This window comes from Gymnoscopelus braueri, assembly GCF_963280865.1.
Source record: "Gymnoscopelus braueri genome assembly, chromosome: 22".
In the NCBI taxonomy this organism is placed as follows: Eukaryota; Metazoa; Chordata; class Actinopteri; order Myctophiformes; family Myctophidae; genus Gymnoscopelus; species Gymnoscopelus braueri.
The window spans coordinates 21757378-21773295 of record NC_137624.1 but is presented as its reverse complement, the minus strand read 5'-3'; the positions used below and the strand labels follow the sequence as shown (position 1 = coordinate 21773295).

The window sequence follows — 15918 nt, the reverse complement described above, 5'->3', positions numbered from 1 at the left end:
TTCAGATATCTTTGTTTTCTATGGTGGTGGCGAGAGAGAGTCACGGGGACGCGCAGAATCGCCCTGCTATAGAGGTTTACAAGTAGGACGTGCACTGAAATGCATTTTGTGCAATGGGTTCTTCTCCTCAGCTGGTAGCACTGCAGCCTATCATATACAACATAGGCTTTTTGGAGGCATTTCTCAGTCTATTATTATTTGCGATTAAAAACAAACAAATTACAACATCTTACCTTACCAAAATGAAACAAACAGTAAAGCTCATTGGGGAAATTTTAAATAGAACAGAATTTCGGCCTACGGTAAACTATTTGGTCTTTATTCCTCTTTCAAAAAAATCCAAAGAAAAAGAAAAAAAGTCAAGCTCATTGGGGCAATATAGAATTGAGCAGGAATCAGGCTTTTTGGTCTTTATTGCCATTATTGTGAGAGAGGAAGATAAATATCCGGTGAAAATGTGTGATAGCTCAGATCATTATCAATATCATTAACATTATCAATATATGCTATGTCCATTTCAAGGACTTTGTTTTTTAAAGTTCTAAAGCATGCAGGTAATAAATAGAAACATAAGTTAAAAAGTCAAACTACTGAAAACTTAACAGAAATGTAAATAAATGAAACTAAAAATTTAAATAATTGTTGTTGACAATCTATAATAAAGCTATTTCTCTACATATCTTAGAGTTGTCCAGTACATGAAGCTGATATAAGTACATGAAGCTGATATAAGTGTGTGTGTGTGTGTGTGTGTGTGTGTGTGTGTGTGTGTGTGTGTGTGTGTGTGTGTGTGTGTGTGTGTGTGTGTGTGTGTGTGTGTGTGTGTGTGTTCGTGTGTGTGTGTGTGTGTGTGTGTGTGTGTGTGTGTGTGTGTGTGTGTGTGTGTGTGTGTGTGTGTGTGTAGGCCTTCACATTACAGTGTAAGACAAATACATTGATCAGTCTCATGGTCATTCTGGACCTGTGACAAACTACTGTATACACTTGTTTAAATGTAATTACTGATCATTGTAGCATACTAGTTTCCTCTCCATCATTGTTACTGTTAGCAGTAATCATAGAACAAGCACAATGATCATTCAAGCTATGGCTGTACATCAAGTCAAATTATGTGAGTATGTTTGAGAATACATAATTTATGAGACATTAGCTAATGGGTGTTTGTCTTTCCTGGCGTCCCTATAGAAAAGGCTTTAGGACAAGAGGATCTATATTGTATGATGTGAGTGAGTGTATGTCTGTTTAATATGTGTAACGCCCGGGATTCTAACCCGGGTTTCCTGCGTGGAAAGCCAGCATCTTAACCACTAGCCTAAAGAGGAATCCTCCCTTGCACAGGGGAGATATTAGGCTTTTGGTCATCAGGCATAGCTACTATTGTTACACTCACCCCACCTTTGACCTCCCCCACCGGGAAACCCGATGCGGTGTCACGGAACCAATGTCTCGCCCGGGATTCGAACCTGGCTCTCCCATGTGGACAGCCAACATATTAACCATATACATATACATATACATTATATATATGTGCGTGTGTGTGTGTGTGTATAATGATAATGAAAGTATTGGGGTGCCGGGGGGAGGGGGGTTATGACTGCCAGTCAAGTGGTTGATGTGTTCCTGTTATGTTTTGTCTTATGTACCATGTTATGTTTTGTTTTGTTTTTGTTATGTTTTGTCAGTGCTTTTGTTTTATGGATGCTGCGGCTGTTAATCAGTCCTGTGACATTTGTACACTGCTGAAGGGCCTGTGTGTGAAAAATTAATGAAAAACTTGAATGAGAAAAGGCTTTAGGGGTTTAAACAGGGTCAGGGGGATACCTTCTCCCCCCACGGAGTCATGGGGATTACTGAAATCATTAAGGAGCTGCTCTTCTCAGACTCAGAGAATATAGCCACGCAATTGAAACACTTAATAAAAGTACATTTGAATACTATTAAAAATAAGGATATTGGCCAATACCCATTGACCAGAGCTCATCTACCCAAGGATTTCAAATAATGTGTTATTTTGCCTGATAGAGAAGCATTTCTGTGTCATACACTGATGTAGCATAGCTGCTCTCTCACTCCATAGTACAATTAAACTACTATGAAATTGACCTAAACCCCAGCATCGATATTCTGTGAAACACTTTAGCTGAAAATAGCCGATCTACAAGCTCACAACGTGTCGAAACGTGTCACAGCGTTGTGGGCTTGTAGATTGGCTATTTTGAGCGAAGGTGTTCCATAGAATATTTAATATTCCACAGAATATTTAATATTTAGTTATGGATTTAATATTTAGTGTAGAGCGAAAACAGAGAGGTTTCTAATATAGATCCCTGAGGGCTCCGGTCAACCAAGGACAGGGTTTAAGCGGTTAAACTACTATCAAGTGATGCTGTATCAACAGTGTCCATGATTTTGAGCTTTCCCATATAGACATTTTCCCACAAATTACACCTACACTTGAGTAGCATAACTTAGTAGTCTTATTATGTATGTAATTGGTCATTACTTGGTCTGCAGGTACATCTGTGAGCATTTAGTAAATGTGACAAAATCTCCCAATTGGTTGCACAGAACCAGTTCACAATAAAACAGAGGAAAATTAGAAGTGACAGGAAATGTGTGCGCTTCAGTGGAACTTGGGAGGAACCAAAAGTGGCAAAAATTGCAAACAGTGAGGGTTATTGCATCACTGTTTGTTCAACCATCAAGAGATAATGTCAAATTGATGAAACATTGGAGATGCCCAATTCAAAGGCATCCACAAAATTGTGAAGTATTTTTACGCTCCATCCAAGCTGTATATTGCATCTGCATTGGATAGTCAACCGGGCTGATTATTTGTAATTAACAAGCCAAGTATAGAAAGTGTGAAATAAAAATGGAACCATTTAAACCCTCTATACATAGTAAACTAATGCTTAGTTGACCGAGATCAGAGCCGATCTCGGTCCTTGGTCCACTCCCCTTTCCCCTCTACATCAAATCTCTTCATCAAAATTAGCCAATCAAGCTCACAAAATGTCACGTTGCAACCCGTTGTGAGATCTTAGATCTGATATTTTTCAGAGAATGTTCCTCCCAGAATAGGGATGCTAAGGATCAAGTGGTAAAAGTGAAACAAAAAGTTGTTATTGTCCCTTATGTACTGGTATCACATTGATGTTACCAATGGCCTCCCAGCATGCTCACTGGAGACCGTATAATGATACAGAAGGCTGCAGCATGTCTGGTCTTCAACCCCACAAAATATTCACGTCTCCCCCCTTTTGCATTTCCTTCACTCGCTTCCCAATACAAAACACTGACAGCCAACAAGGCATTCAAGGGCATGGTACCCAGTACATTCAGGACATGATCTATCCCCACAACCCTTCCTGTTCACTTAGATCAGATAGCACAGGAAGGCTATTTGAACTTTACTGTGTCTCTGTATTTGTCCTTTGTGGTGTTGCTATGTTAGGACTTATGAGTGAAAATGTTCTTTACACTCCGGTGTTATGATTATGTCAACATTTAGTGTTTGTGTTCTTTGTCCTCTAGTGGTTCTGCCCCCTCCACCTGAGGAGGATGGAGAGATCTATGATGATGTGGTTGATCCAAGTCTGCATATCAGGTGAGAATGCATAAGTGAAGGAATTGACCCATACAGAAGAAAATAAGGGTTTATAAGAAATCCAATAATAAACTATCTTTTTATATTCAGCGGATTCTTTTTATTAACAACTTACAATGAATAAGGTAACATTTCTGTATCACCAGCATTACAAGATATTGGGAAGTAGGGCATGTTTCAGAGTCACAACATGTTAATGTAGATGCATCTAATATGAATAATCATTATAAAGAAATGCATTGCAAGTAAAGAATAAAGGAGGTAAAAATAAATAAACAGAAAGGCCTTGTTTTATAAAGACAAGCATTATTTGGGAATTTCCTGCTGTTATTTAAACATATCTCGATAACTTTATTGCTTGGAGTAATGACCAATACATGATGCTAAATCCGCTCTCTGTATTGCTGATGCAGCAAATCAAATGCGCCCCAGAATGTCTGCATGGTGAGGGAGTCTTGTAGACATCAAAAACTACAGCCATTCTCCCCTCTGCCACTAAGGGCCAATGCTTGTTTACTACTATGCAGATAATGTCGGTTACTTGTTCACGTTTTTGTTATTTATATTAATTTTTCTTGACCACAAATGTTAAGAATGTTATTTAGATAGCATGTTGTTTAGACAGATGCTTTGATGTTTACCTGGTGTCCTAGTTTCTTTGACGCACAACATTGTTCTCTTTGCACTCTTCTTGTGACAATTTACAGATACCCTGTTTGTTGACTAGGGTTCAAGCTTACTATGCTTACTTTGATTTCACACTTGTAAGACGCTTTGAATAAGAGCATTTGCTAAATGCCCAATACATTGTAATTGTAATGTAGGTTATGAAAAGGTGTGGCTAACATACTACCAATATCAGCACTTGTCAAAACATATTTTTAAGCTATTCATTGGTGCGTACTGGAGATAAGCACAAAACTGTTTGATAATGGGGCCCGGCCATGAGTAAACATATGACTACCGTAACTATTTAAACCAGACACTATAGAAACCAGAAAATATAGTTAATCATTAGGAAAGGCCCTTTAAAGCTTTGATATCTCATCAATTTGAATTTATATATACTTTTTTTTTTACAAATTCCTTACACCTTTGTCTCAGGGAATAGAAGGACTATGACACATAGGAAGAAGTATTATTTAAATGTTGAATTGAGTAATACCTATTTGTGGCCACTAGTTGTCAGCCTTGCATAGGAGTTTTGCATAGTGGTCATAAAATAGTAGAAGGGATAGTGGGCATAATGGAAGCGTTTATTGCAAGAGTGGAAACTTATAATTGAGTTTTCTAGTTCACAATATAGATATTCCCATTTTAGAGAACCATACTTACTAACATTTTAAATCACATTTCCAGCCGTGCCAGCCAAGGACAGCTAGCACTGTAAGCTTCATTGCTAAAGTATCATAGATCATTGTTGATATCAGAGTATTAGGTCACTCACTATATCAAAGTATGTGTTTTAATATAGTTTATATTCCTTTTTTTAGATAGCATATTGGATGGTCTTTAACATAGCAGTGTAGATTATTCATTCTAAATATTAGTGCAGAATGCTGCTTTCACAGTGGGAGTGGATTCATTTTCATTAATGGCTCCCACTGATCATGCAGTACTTTACAGGTGTTTGAATTTCATCTTTGGAATACATGAATCCTGTTTTAGGATATCATTGTATGTATTTCACAGATTCACCAATTCATTTATTTTCACAAGTGTCTTCCATAGCCGTAAATGAGAAAAGTTTGGGGAAATGTGGTCTAGATGACTGACAGGATGTTTTTTCTCAGGATGTTTTGAACCCAGAGCAATATGATTACTATTGGCAGAGAGCTTATAAATGCTTCTTAAAACCATTGTGCAAGACCATACAGTCTCCTATTCAGTGTTACTGAAAACATTTTGCCTGCACGTAGGCTTATTATTTGTATTATTATTATATTATGTTAAACAAAATTGCATTTATAAAAGTAGACAAAACTCAAAGGTTACAGAATGGTGAGATGACATTAGCATTATTCTGTTTGTCATATGATCATTTGATGGATGATGAATAGGACAGAGACACTGAGAGAGGGAGAAATTGAGCAAGAGAGGGAGAGAGCAAAACTGTTGTTATATGCTTAAATTATACACCGTCATACAACAGTGTATAAATCGGGCTTTAGATGTTATCTAGGTCAATAGGGGGAGTGCTTATACAGTAGGCTACTGTACATACAGTATGTACATGCCTGTGTAACCTACCACAGCTGTGGTTCATCAACTCTACTGGCCTCTACTCACTATCTCACCACCAAATACATTTGGTTCCATTTGTACTCTCAAAGTTAAATTATTACAGTCAGGTTTATTTTTTAAATATTTATAGTGTAGCTGCCTCTGCCACATATGGTGATGTAGACTTGGCTATAATTATTACAAAGTATACTCACCTCTCACCATTTTGGGTTGAAGAATGTAGCCGATTACTTTGGTCCATTTTACGAGGGTTTGTGAACTGCTGCTAGTATATTTGTGCATAAATTACAGGAGTGTGTGTACTCTATACTGTAGCTGTTCCCTCAATTCTACGTTACCCCTAACTAACCCTAACCATAATCCCAACCCCAAACATAACACTAACCCTAATAGGATTGAAGGGAACATAATGATCCTGGGAACATAGGATTACCCCGTAAATGACTTGCGACTGAAAACATTTCAGCGTATTGCCCTTTCCACTTCCTCTGTAAGAGTTGAGCTATGACCTCATATACTCGTGTGTATCTATCGTAGTGGGAGCGAGAGAGGCCGCGAGTAAGTACACATCTGATGTTGCACATTCTGTACACACCCGGGATGCACACTGAATGCTTCGTCTCTCTAGCTGATTCAAAGCACCTGATTACATTTCTGAACTGATTAAATATGAGGCCTGAGTACACTGACAGTATTGTTGGGGATGGGGTGAGAGCATGTCATGTGGTGGTGAAAGGGGGAAACCCTTTTCACACACACACACGCACACACACACACACACACACACACACACACACACACACGCACACACACACGCACGCACGCATGCATGCGCGCACGCACGCATGTACGCACGCACACACACACCATATACACACCAATTGGCAAGTAAAGAATATCAAGGCACCTGCATAAAATTGCAGATCTACCAGGTCACCAGAATCTCTGTATTTCTGAACATTTCTGAGGGACAAAAATGTAATTTGAAATATTTGCCTATAATGACATAAACAAAAATTTAAAAATATTTTTAGGGTATATCATTTGCTTCTGTATTGGGAAATGAGTGTAAAGTACTGAAACAAAGTACTGATGTAATCCTTTATTTGTTTTTGCCTTAAAAACGTTTTTAGTTGTATATATTGCAATTATAATGTGTGGTTGTTACAAAATCCGAAGGGCACACCTGGACTTGTCTTACGGCACACCAGTGTGTCTCGGCACACCAGTGTGTCTCGGCACACCGTTTGAGAACCACTGGTATATGCTGTTCTCTGAACTGCTGTTATGACTGGACGTGCTCTTTTACAAAAAAATCTGTAGACAACTAGCATGTGAGACCAATCACCTTCCCACTTCTGTTTGCTGTGTTGTGTAGGAAACTAGTAGGCACACTTAGACATCTGTAGTGTGATGATGATTACCTCTCCACTCAAATGATAAACTGGAATGAAAGGACCCAGTTTGATCAGGTGCTGTTGTTCAGGGAGCAGTGCAAAGCAAGTTTCTACTAGGACGTTAAAAGGTGTTCATCAAGCAGAAGGCTGTTTGACAAATAAAACTGTGTTTCAGCAAGAGGTTTAGTATGTTTGGATTTCCTTCATGAGCCTTTAACAATTAAGACCTGAGGCTGATTCTACAAATGCCTTCTAAATCAGTAGTTGTCACACTTTCAAGATTTTTCCAAAAATAGCAGATGCACAAGTTCGCAGCACGGCACAAAGTGATGCACTGTGAGCTTGTATATCTGCTATTTTTGAGTAGCCAACGCTAAAATCTGAAATGACACAGATGCTTTCCCAGTTTTAATGGGTTAAGGGAGGCTAGGTGTCCTGTTCATGTCATCTTTGTGCCACATACAGTAGCTAACCCTCAAGGTATTGGATGACATGCCTCCCACAAAAGGCAGGTATTATCACTGGCTGTGAAACATTGCACCAAAACAGAAGTGACACAGACTCCAAGGCTGTTGTTAGGGACACCACTGACAGACATAAATGTGACTATACACACATTCCTCAGACATAGAGCCCTAAATGTCCTAATCGTGGTTCGTTGGCAAATAATCTCCTTTCAAACAGAGAATCGTGTTTGGTAGGCTGTGTGGCACTCATTCTAAAGGCAAGTTATCATTATCATATCATGCCATATCATGTTTGAAAGGTTTGGGGGGAAAAGAGGGGGGGAAAAAGAGCCTGATGTCCCACTCCCATACTGTAGCTGCGGTGCAGGCAGGAACTCTGTAGTTGGGCCTCTCTCTCTTTCTTCTCTCAGGTTGATCCAGGGGGTGAACTCCTGTTTGGAGCTACTACCCCTGGGCTCCAGGGTTCTGTGGGATCCGGGTGTGCTGACACTGTTAGCACGCCTGATATGAGAGCCTGATCAAAGCTTGCCTCGTTCCGCCTGACCGATTTCCACGGGATTAAGGATTAGGGAGACAGGAAGCTGGGAGAGGCACAGAGACAGTCTGAGGGAGAAAAAGGAGAATCAAAAAGGGATGGAGAGGTTTACAGAAGGGTGAAAGGGAGGGAGAAATGGTAAAAGTGAGAGAAGGGTCACATCTAGAGTGTCAGAACATGCCCCAGACAGGTAGAATATAGAGAAAGCTGTCAAATCAGGCATTTCAAAAGAGATGGCTTTGACAACTTGTCAGCATTTCTGTGAATATGTTTCCTTTGTTCTCGGTAGTGAGGATGTGCCTTATCTGTACTAGCATCTTCTGGAGGTTTTTTATTGATATGACTCCATCCTCATTCATAATGATGTGAAAGATGTCTGACTGATACCACAGGGGATTATAGCAGGGGATAAGTTTAATTAAAACAACTGGCTTTGATTTTCACACATCAGAAGATGTTCTAACTCAAAGTCTGACCAAAATATGTCTACTGTATGACATCAGATAGACTTGACATTTGAAGGTGATTTGTCATTGACAGCTCTGAGGGCTCAGCAGAAGCATTGACCTGGTTCAGTCCCATGGGTTACTGTATGTATGATGTCTTGTGCTAATTGGCACTTTCTTAATGACAGCAAAGGTCTACTAATTACACCCTGCTGATTGTCAAATCAACTTTGTGTATTAATGGAGTGGTTCTCAACCTAATCAGGCCGTGACCCACCATAATAATTATTATTTGAACTGGGGACCCCCCAAAATAATCATATTTGAACCGGGGACCCCCATCCACGCACTTGGAATGTAGGAGTTGAGGCATTACATTTAGTTTGACTGTGTTCCACGGATACATATTGTGAAAATAGCCGATCTATGAGCAAATGTTGTGGGCAAATGTTTTGCCTCTTTCTTATATTATTTGACAATTTGGCCAGTTTTTCAAGTGGTGGCCATTTTGTGGAGCCACAGATAGAAAGCCCATTAATTTTTCCCACAGAGATTTCTGAAAATATTAATTTAAATTATTTTAAGCCTGGAACCAAGCCATCCAGGCTCCTGGTGAATCATGAAAAAATATATATAATATTTAATTGTATTATACTGTATAAAACTAAATTTTACTGTATTTAGTTTTCAAATATTTTTGAAAACCAAATCAAATATTTTTGGAAATCTCTATGGGAAAAAAATGATGGGATTTCTTTCTGTGCACCACAAAATGGCCGCTAGTGCTATGCCCTATAGAGTAATATTAATAACATAACTAGAAAAAGTGCTCCTCGGAGCACAGATCTCCACCAGGTCAGGTAGGTTATTGTGGGCCAGCAATGTTCGGAATTCGCCAATCAGGATGGAATATGAAAATGATCACTTAACTATAGAGATAATGTGTACGGATTTGCGTGATGTTTGGACAATATTTGTAGGAGTGATATAAAAAAATCGGCCTCCTGGTGGTGCTATAATAGGGCAATGTTAAAAGGGTGGCATTTGTTCCTCATCGTAGTGCTGATGTGCGTGCAAAGTTTCACCACAATCAGATGCTGCGTTCATGATTTGGGCATTTTGTTCAAAACGGACCACTCCTGCAAACTTTAGATGTCAATCTTAGCCAATCAGGATGGAATATGAAAAATCAAACAGATCCGTCTTGATCACATGACTACAGTATAGAGATCATGTGTACCGATTTGCGTGAAATTTAGATAAAATCTGAAGGAGTAATATCGTTTTTTTCTTTTTTTTTGTAAAAAATGAAGGGCAAAGATTTTTCCTTGGCCTCTAGGGAGTGCGCATACAAAGTTTTACACAGAACGGTGCAGTTATAGGTAAAAACACGAATCGGCCTGGTGCACCACCATGAGGCTGATTTGAAAATGTTCAAGTGGCATTTCTTTCTCGGCCTAGTGGGAATGTGCGTGCAAAATTTCACGGAAATCGCACGCTGTGTTCATGATTTGAGGCATTTTGTTCAAAACGGAGCACCCCTGCAAATTTTGAAAGCCAATCTTAGCCAATCAGGATGGAATCTGAAAAATCTGAAAGACACGTTTTGTTTTAATGACATAGAGATACTGTGTATCGATTTGCGTGTTTGGACAAAATTGGTAGGTGTACTGTCAAAAAATGTGTTTTCCAAAGATCGGCCTCCTGGCGGCACTATAACAGGCCCATGTGAAAAGATTTGAGGTATAGGTTCTGCGCTGGCATCCAGGGAGTGTGTGTGCACTGTTTTGCTGCGATCAAGCCAACAGTGCCGGAAATTAGCCGTTCACAGACGGACACACACACACACACGCACGCACGCACACACACACACACACACACACACACACACACACACACACACACACACACACACACACACACACACACACACACACACACACACACACACACACACACACACACACACACACACACACACACACACACACACACACACACACACACACACACACACACACACACATATTGACGGACAGGGTGCAAAACATAGTTGCGGTGTAGCTATAGGCTGAGGAAGTGAGACAAAGTCAGAGGAAATAGGCCTAACAGGTACTTTCCGTTCCTTAGATACAGTGATTTCAAGGTTGCAGTGCATGTGTGTGATTACTGCGATAAGATGTGGGACTGAAAGTAGAGGATTCAAGCAGATATCTCTTTGTCACTGGGTCAGGGAGTGAAAGGCAGATGTGACTTATATCAATTAAATTGAATGCTGCCCTCAGAATGCATTCAAATGACTATAAGTCACATCTGCGAGTGAGAGGCAAGAACAGGCTGTTTAGCAAGGCTGAAGCCTGATTTATACTTCATCGCACGGCGGTGTTGCGTGCCGAGAATAGACAATCTTCAAGCTCACACTGACCCAGTGACAAATTGTGAACTTGTAGATCTGCTTATTTTCAGCGCACAACACCGTCATACGACGGAGCATAAATTAAACAAGAGTTGTAGTTCAAGCTCATAAATGATCTATAGGGTGGTGGGCTTGTGGAGACAGAGAGGGTGTGAGAGAGAGAAGTGATGGGGGATTTGTGTGTGTGTGTGTGTGTGTGTGTGTGTGTGTGTGTGTGTGTGTGTGTGTGTGTGTGTGTGTGTGTGTGTGTGTGTGTGTGTGTGTGTGTGTGTGTGTGTGTGTGTGTGGGGTGGGGGGGGGGCACCTGCCAGTCAGCATGGATTAAAAGGCCTGGCTCGGGAGGGGCAGAGTTGTCCAGCCCCTCCAGATGTGCTGTTGAACTAGCTGGTGATGAATTACATCGCTGTTCAAAGTACAGGAGTGGGTGGCCTTACAATAAACATTGGTCACCACACCCCCAGAAGTCTGATTCTGATTCAGTCTTCTACAGCCTGTCTGTTTATATGTGTGCATGGTAGCCAGGACTCTTTTTGGACACTGGCAGTAATTATAGCTGTAGTATAATGCATGTATGATGCTACTTCAGCCTTATAACTGTTATTGGAGTGTTTTACCTTTGCTGTGGACAAGCAAAACACACTCCCCCCAGAGGGGTTGGGGTGACCCTGGTTAGGGCGCATGGGCTCTAATGCCTGACAGTGATAGAGAGTCCCTGGTTCAATTCCTGGCCGTTCGGACCATTCGCTACATGTCACTGGGTTGGGAGAAATAGTATAACACTAGAAAGTACCGTTTGTGAAGAAACATTGTCGGCTCTCTGTGTGGGTAGTAGGTATGTAGTACTTAAGATTGTTGGGAGTGTTAAAGTAATACTAGGTAACGTTTTCAACAAAACTAAAGTTAAATTGTATATCTTTTGCGAGTGGCAAAAGTTTCACAACACCCCCGGAAGCCTTTTATTTATATATTTTCTATTGAACGTGTACGGGGGGGACTTTCCCGGGAAAATGACGTTCCTGGCCAACGTCATGACGTCGTGGCCGACGTCCTCAGGAACTACCGCAACGGTTTCCTGTTTGGCCAGGAACTACCGCGCTATTAACAAAAAGGAACCTCACGCTGATTTTAAGAGAATGTAGGATTGGAAGATCGAAAAAGAACAGAAAAAGAAAGCACAGCTCATGGTAACTAATGCTCCACTGGCTAAGAGAAACGATCCGTAGATAGTATAAAACAATTAAAAGATCGCTTTTTGAAACGCTTCCGGCTTCCGGTGAAAACGAATGGAATTCTGGGTAATCGAGGACTAGGGAAATTGTATGCAGTGACGGTAGTGACCAGCAGAGGTTGCTAAAAATCGTTATATGTGATTCTGCATTGTACAACTTTAACAGTATTGGTAGTGTTAAGTATGCCACAGAAGTTCTAGAAGATTTTTTTTTTTAAAGCGTTGCCATCATTGACTGATACAGAGTTTTTCATTGACAAGCAGGCCATTCAATCCCACGGTTAAGGCCCAGACATGGTCAAAAATACAAACAGTACAGCACACTCAAAGCTCTGAAATCTATCACAAAGAGATCACTGCACAGTCTGGCTTTTTGTTTAACCAATATAAATATAGGTGATCACCAGTAAAAAACGGATAAAAGCTTTGATCATAATTTTTTTTGAAAATTAATCTAGGAGATCAGATTATGGCAGACAGGGTTTTCTTGACAGCTCAAGAACTGTCTAGAGATGGTGCCACAATGGTCGTGCCCCCATTCCTCAAAGCAGCCAACTGGGCATGATGTTCAGAGGGTCCGTCAGCTCTCAGCATTACATATTCATGTGGGGCGAGCCACTGAACACATCAAAATCTTTATGATTCTGAAAGACACTCTGCCTTACCCTTGAACATTTTGACAGTGCGCTGTGCTGTGCCTTTAACACTTTCATGCTGGCGGCCCTATTTTGGGCATGACATATACGCCAAAATGTTCAGAAATGTAAAACAATTGTCAAGTGTTCTTTTCATATGACAAAGAAGCGGCACTATGTAACCTTTTTTATTCAAATGTAATTTTGTCAAATCTGTATGAGTATGTAGTACAATATAACTTATACAATTGGGGTGGTTGTATTTTGTCTCCCCGTTCTTCTATTGAGACATTTAGATGTCTCAATAGACGAGATGGTGTCAAAGAGATGGTGTCAAAGAAGGTCATGTATCACCTAGACACAGGATCTGACACAAGTTTTGACCTGATGGTCAAGATTCAATGTATCCCCGGAGCAAGCAGGCAGGCTCTATTAGCTCAATGGTAAAAAGAATCAGCATGTGTGCAGGAAACCAGGTTCAAATCCGGGGTAGAAGAGGAACGTTACATAGTGTTACATACCGGTAGCTTTAAGTGGCTTTAAGTAATCCCAGGAGTAATCCCAGATCTAAATTTATTACATGAAATTGTAAATCATGATCACATGATTAACTAAATTCATAACTGTACTGTATATCTGCGTGGCTATTTTCTGTGTCATGTTGCAGAATAGTTGAAAAAGCCTTTAAATTAGTACTGCTGATGATTAATGCTGATGTGTTAGTCATGACAAACACACTGGTGTGCATACACTCTTTTATGAATTCAGGTAGAGCTGGGCAATATAATGATATTATATTGATATGATATACGTTAAGACTATATATGGCATAAGTGTTGCATTACAGAAAGTGATATAATTTTCTGAACAATTCTAGCTGTTTATTATTTGCCCTTTCCCACTTAGATGTATGAATTACTTACTCATCAAAAAATCGTAAATCGTTTTTATTTTGTCCATATCATGCAGAAAAACATTTTGGCACTATTTATATTTAATATTTACATGTCTATGTCAAATTATTTCCCCTTTTTTTTTTACACATACAAACTATTCTTGTCAAATTTGAAGATATCGACTATTATGTCAGTGCCATTATAAATAATATGAAAATACATTTGTTTTCCACCCGGAAGTAATATTTTTGCTGCGGCGACGTCATGATGATAAGTAGCCCCACTGTCACAGAAACAGTTGGCACGGAAACAGCACATTACACCATTATCCAATCCCCCTCCCAGTCCCTGGACGTCATTGCTCTCTGCCCCTCCCACCCTCTCCTTTCCCCTCATGTCCCCTCCTCCTCACTCTCCCTATCATGTTTTTTCTTCAGTCATCAATGAAATGACAACCAGAACCAATGCTACAAGAAACAGATTGGCCCTGTACATTACCGTTCTTACCGATAGTCTCTCTTCATCACCAGTATACATTTGATTATGCCATAGCAGGAAAACACACATAATGTTGTGTGGTCTTGGTGTGGCTACAGTATCAGAGCCCCTTTCCGTTTCTCTCATGATTTAATCCTGGCCGTTTCATTTCCCTGTTCTCTCTACTAGCCCCTGCTGACTCCTCCCTCCATCTCTCTCCCTGCCTCTCACTCTCTGACACACTCAAACACATGCACGCATGCATGCATGCACGCACGAGCGTGCCTCACACACACACACACACACACACACACACACACACACACACACACACACACACACACACACACACGCCCTTCTCCCCCCATCGCTGCAGTGTCTCTCCACTGCCTTGGAGCAAACGAGGGAGGAAATAGAACACAGACAATAATAAGGCAGGCAGGGATAGGGGGGTATTGACAGAGCGGTGTATGTATATGTGAGGCTGATACAATGAGAGGTGGAAGGATGTTGAAACAGCAGCAGGACTAAAAAGGGTGGATTGCACACAGCCTTTCGCTCCCTGCAAGGGTTTAGTCTGCAGTATCCTTCATGAATGGATGCCGGATTGTGAATACGGTAAGTCTGGCTATTTTATTTTCCCTCTCAGCCTACACACGCACGCGCGCGCACACACACACACACACACACACACACACACACACACACACACACACACACACACACACACACACACACACACACACACACACACACACACACACACACACACACACACACACACACACACACACACCTTGTTTTTCAATCACCGAGTGAATGGCCTTCTTTGGACTCCCTTTGTTTTCAGGGGGTGGGGTAGGCAGTTTCTGTGGAAGTGTGTAACACTTTTTTTAAATTATTATTTTCTGAAGAAGCCTATATGTTGTGCTCAGATGGGGAAGGTGATGTTCAGAGATGGCAGGCGGGCAGCTTCTCTACCCCCCCCCCCCTCCTCCACCCTTCTAGCTCTGGGCAGGCAGACAAGCTGCCTTTGCCTGGCGATAACACATCTTCTCCTTGATAACATCCTTGATTCATATAGAATGCATATCGTGGTATGCAATGAGTGTAGGTGAATAATGTATATAGTGCAGGACAACAGGAGGATGCACCGAGTGTGTGTGTGTCTGTGTGTGTCTGTGTGTGTCTGTGTGTGTGTGTGTGTGTGTGTGTGTGTGTGTGTGTGTGTGTGTGTGTGTGTGTGTGTGTGTGTGTGTGTGTGTGCGTGTGCGTGCGTGCGTGCGCGCATGTGTGTGTGTGTGTGTGTGCAGACCAGGCCATAAGCCTACGGACGAAGATGAGAGAGTAAAAGCACTATCACGTTGGATCAGGTGTTCAGTACTGCTGACTGGCTTTTGCCAGACATTGAATGTGAATGTGCGGTGGGAGGTGCACACATCCCGTGGAGCTCGGCTCTGCAGGCACCAGGATGAGCGGACAAATTGTAGCTCTACACTGGCAGAGAGGGGCATTTTAATATTTGCCCCTGCAGTGCACTGCCTACTGCTCGACAGGAAAAATGACA

General features: G+C 41.0%; 1 protein-coding gene across 1 annotated transcript in view; it reads left to right on the top strand.

Moving 5' to 3' along the window:
* Window positions 1–14698: 14698 nt before the first annotated feature.
* The window catches only part of gnaz (guanine nucleotide binding protein (G protein), alpha z polypeptide), a 45510-nt gene continuing 44290 nt past the window's right edge, over window positions 14699–15918 (top strand). The window contains exon 1 of the mRNA XM_080420496.1: window positions 14699–14969. The gene's annotated coding sequence lies outside the window, so the exon portion shown is untranslated. The remainder of the gene's footprint in view (window positions 14970–15918) is intronic.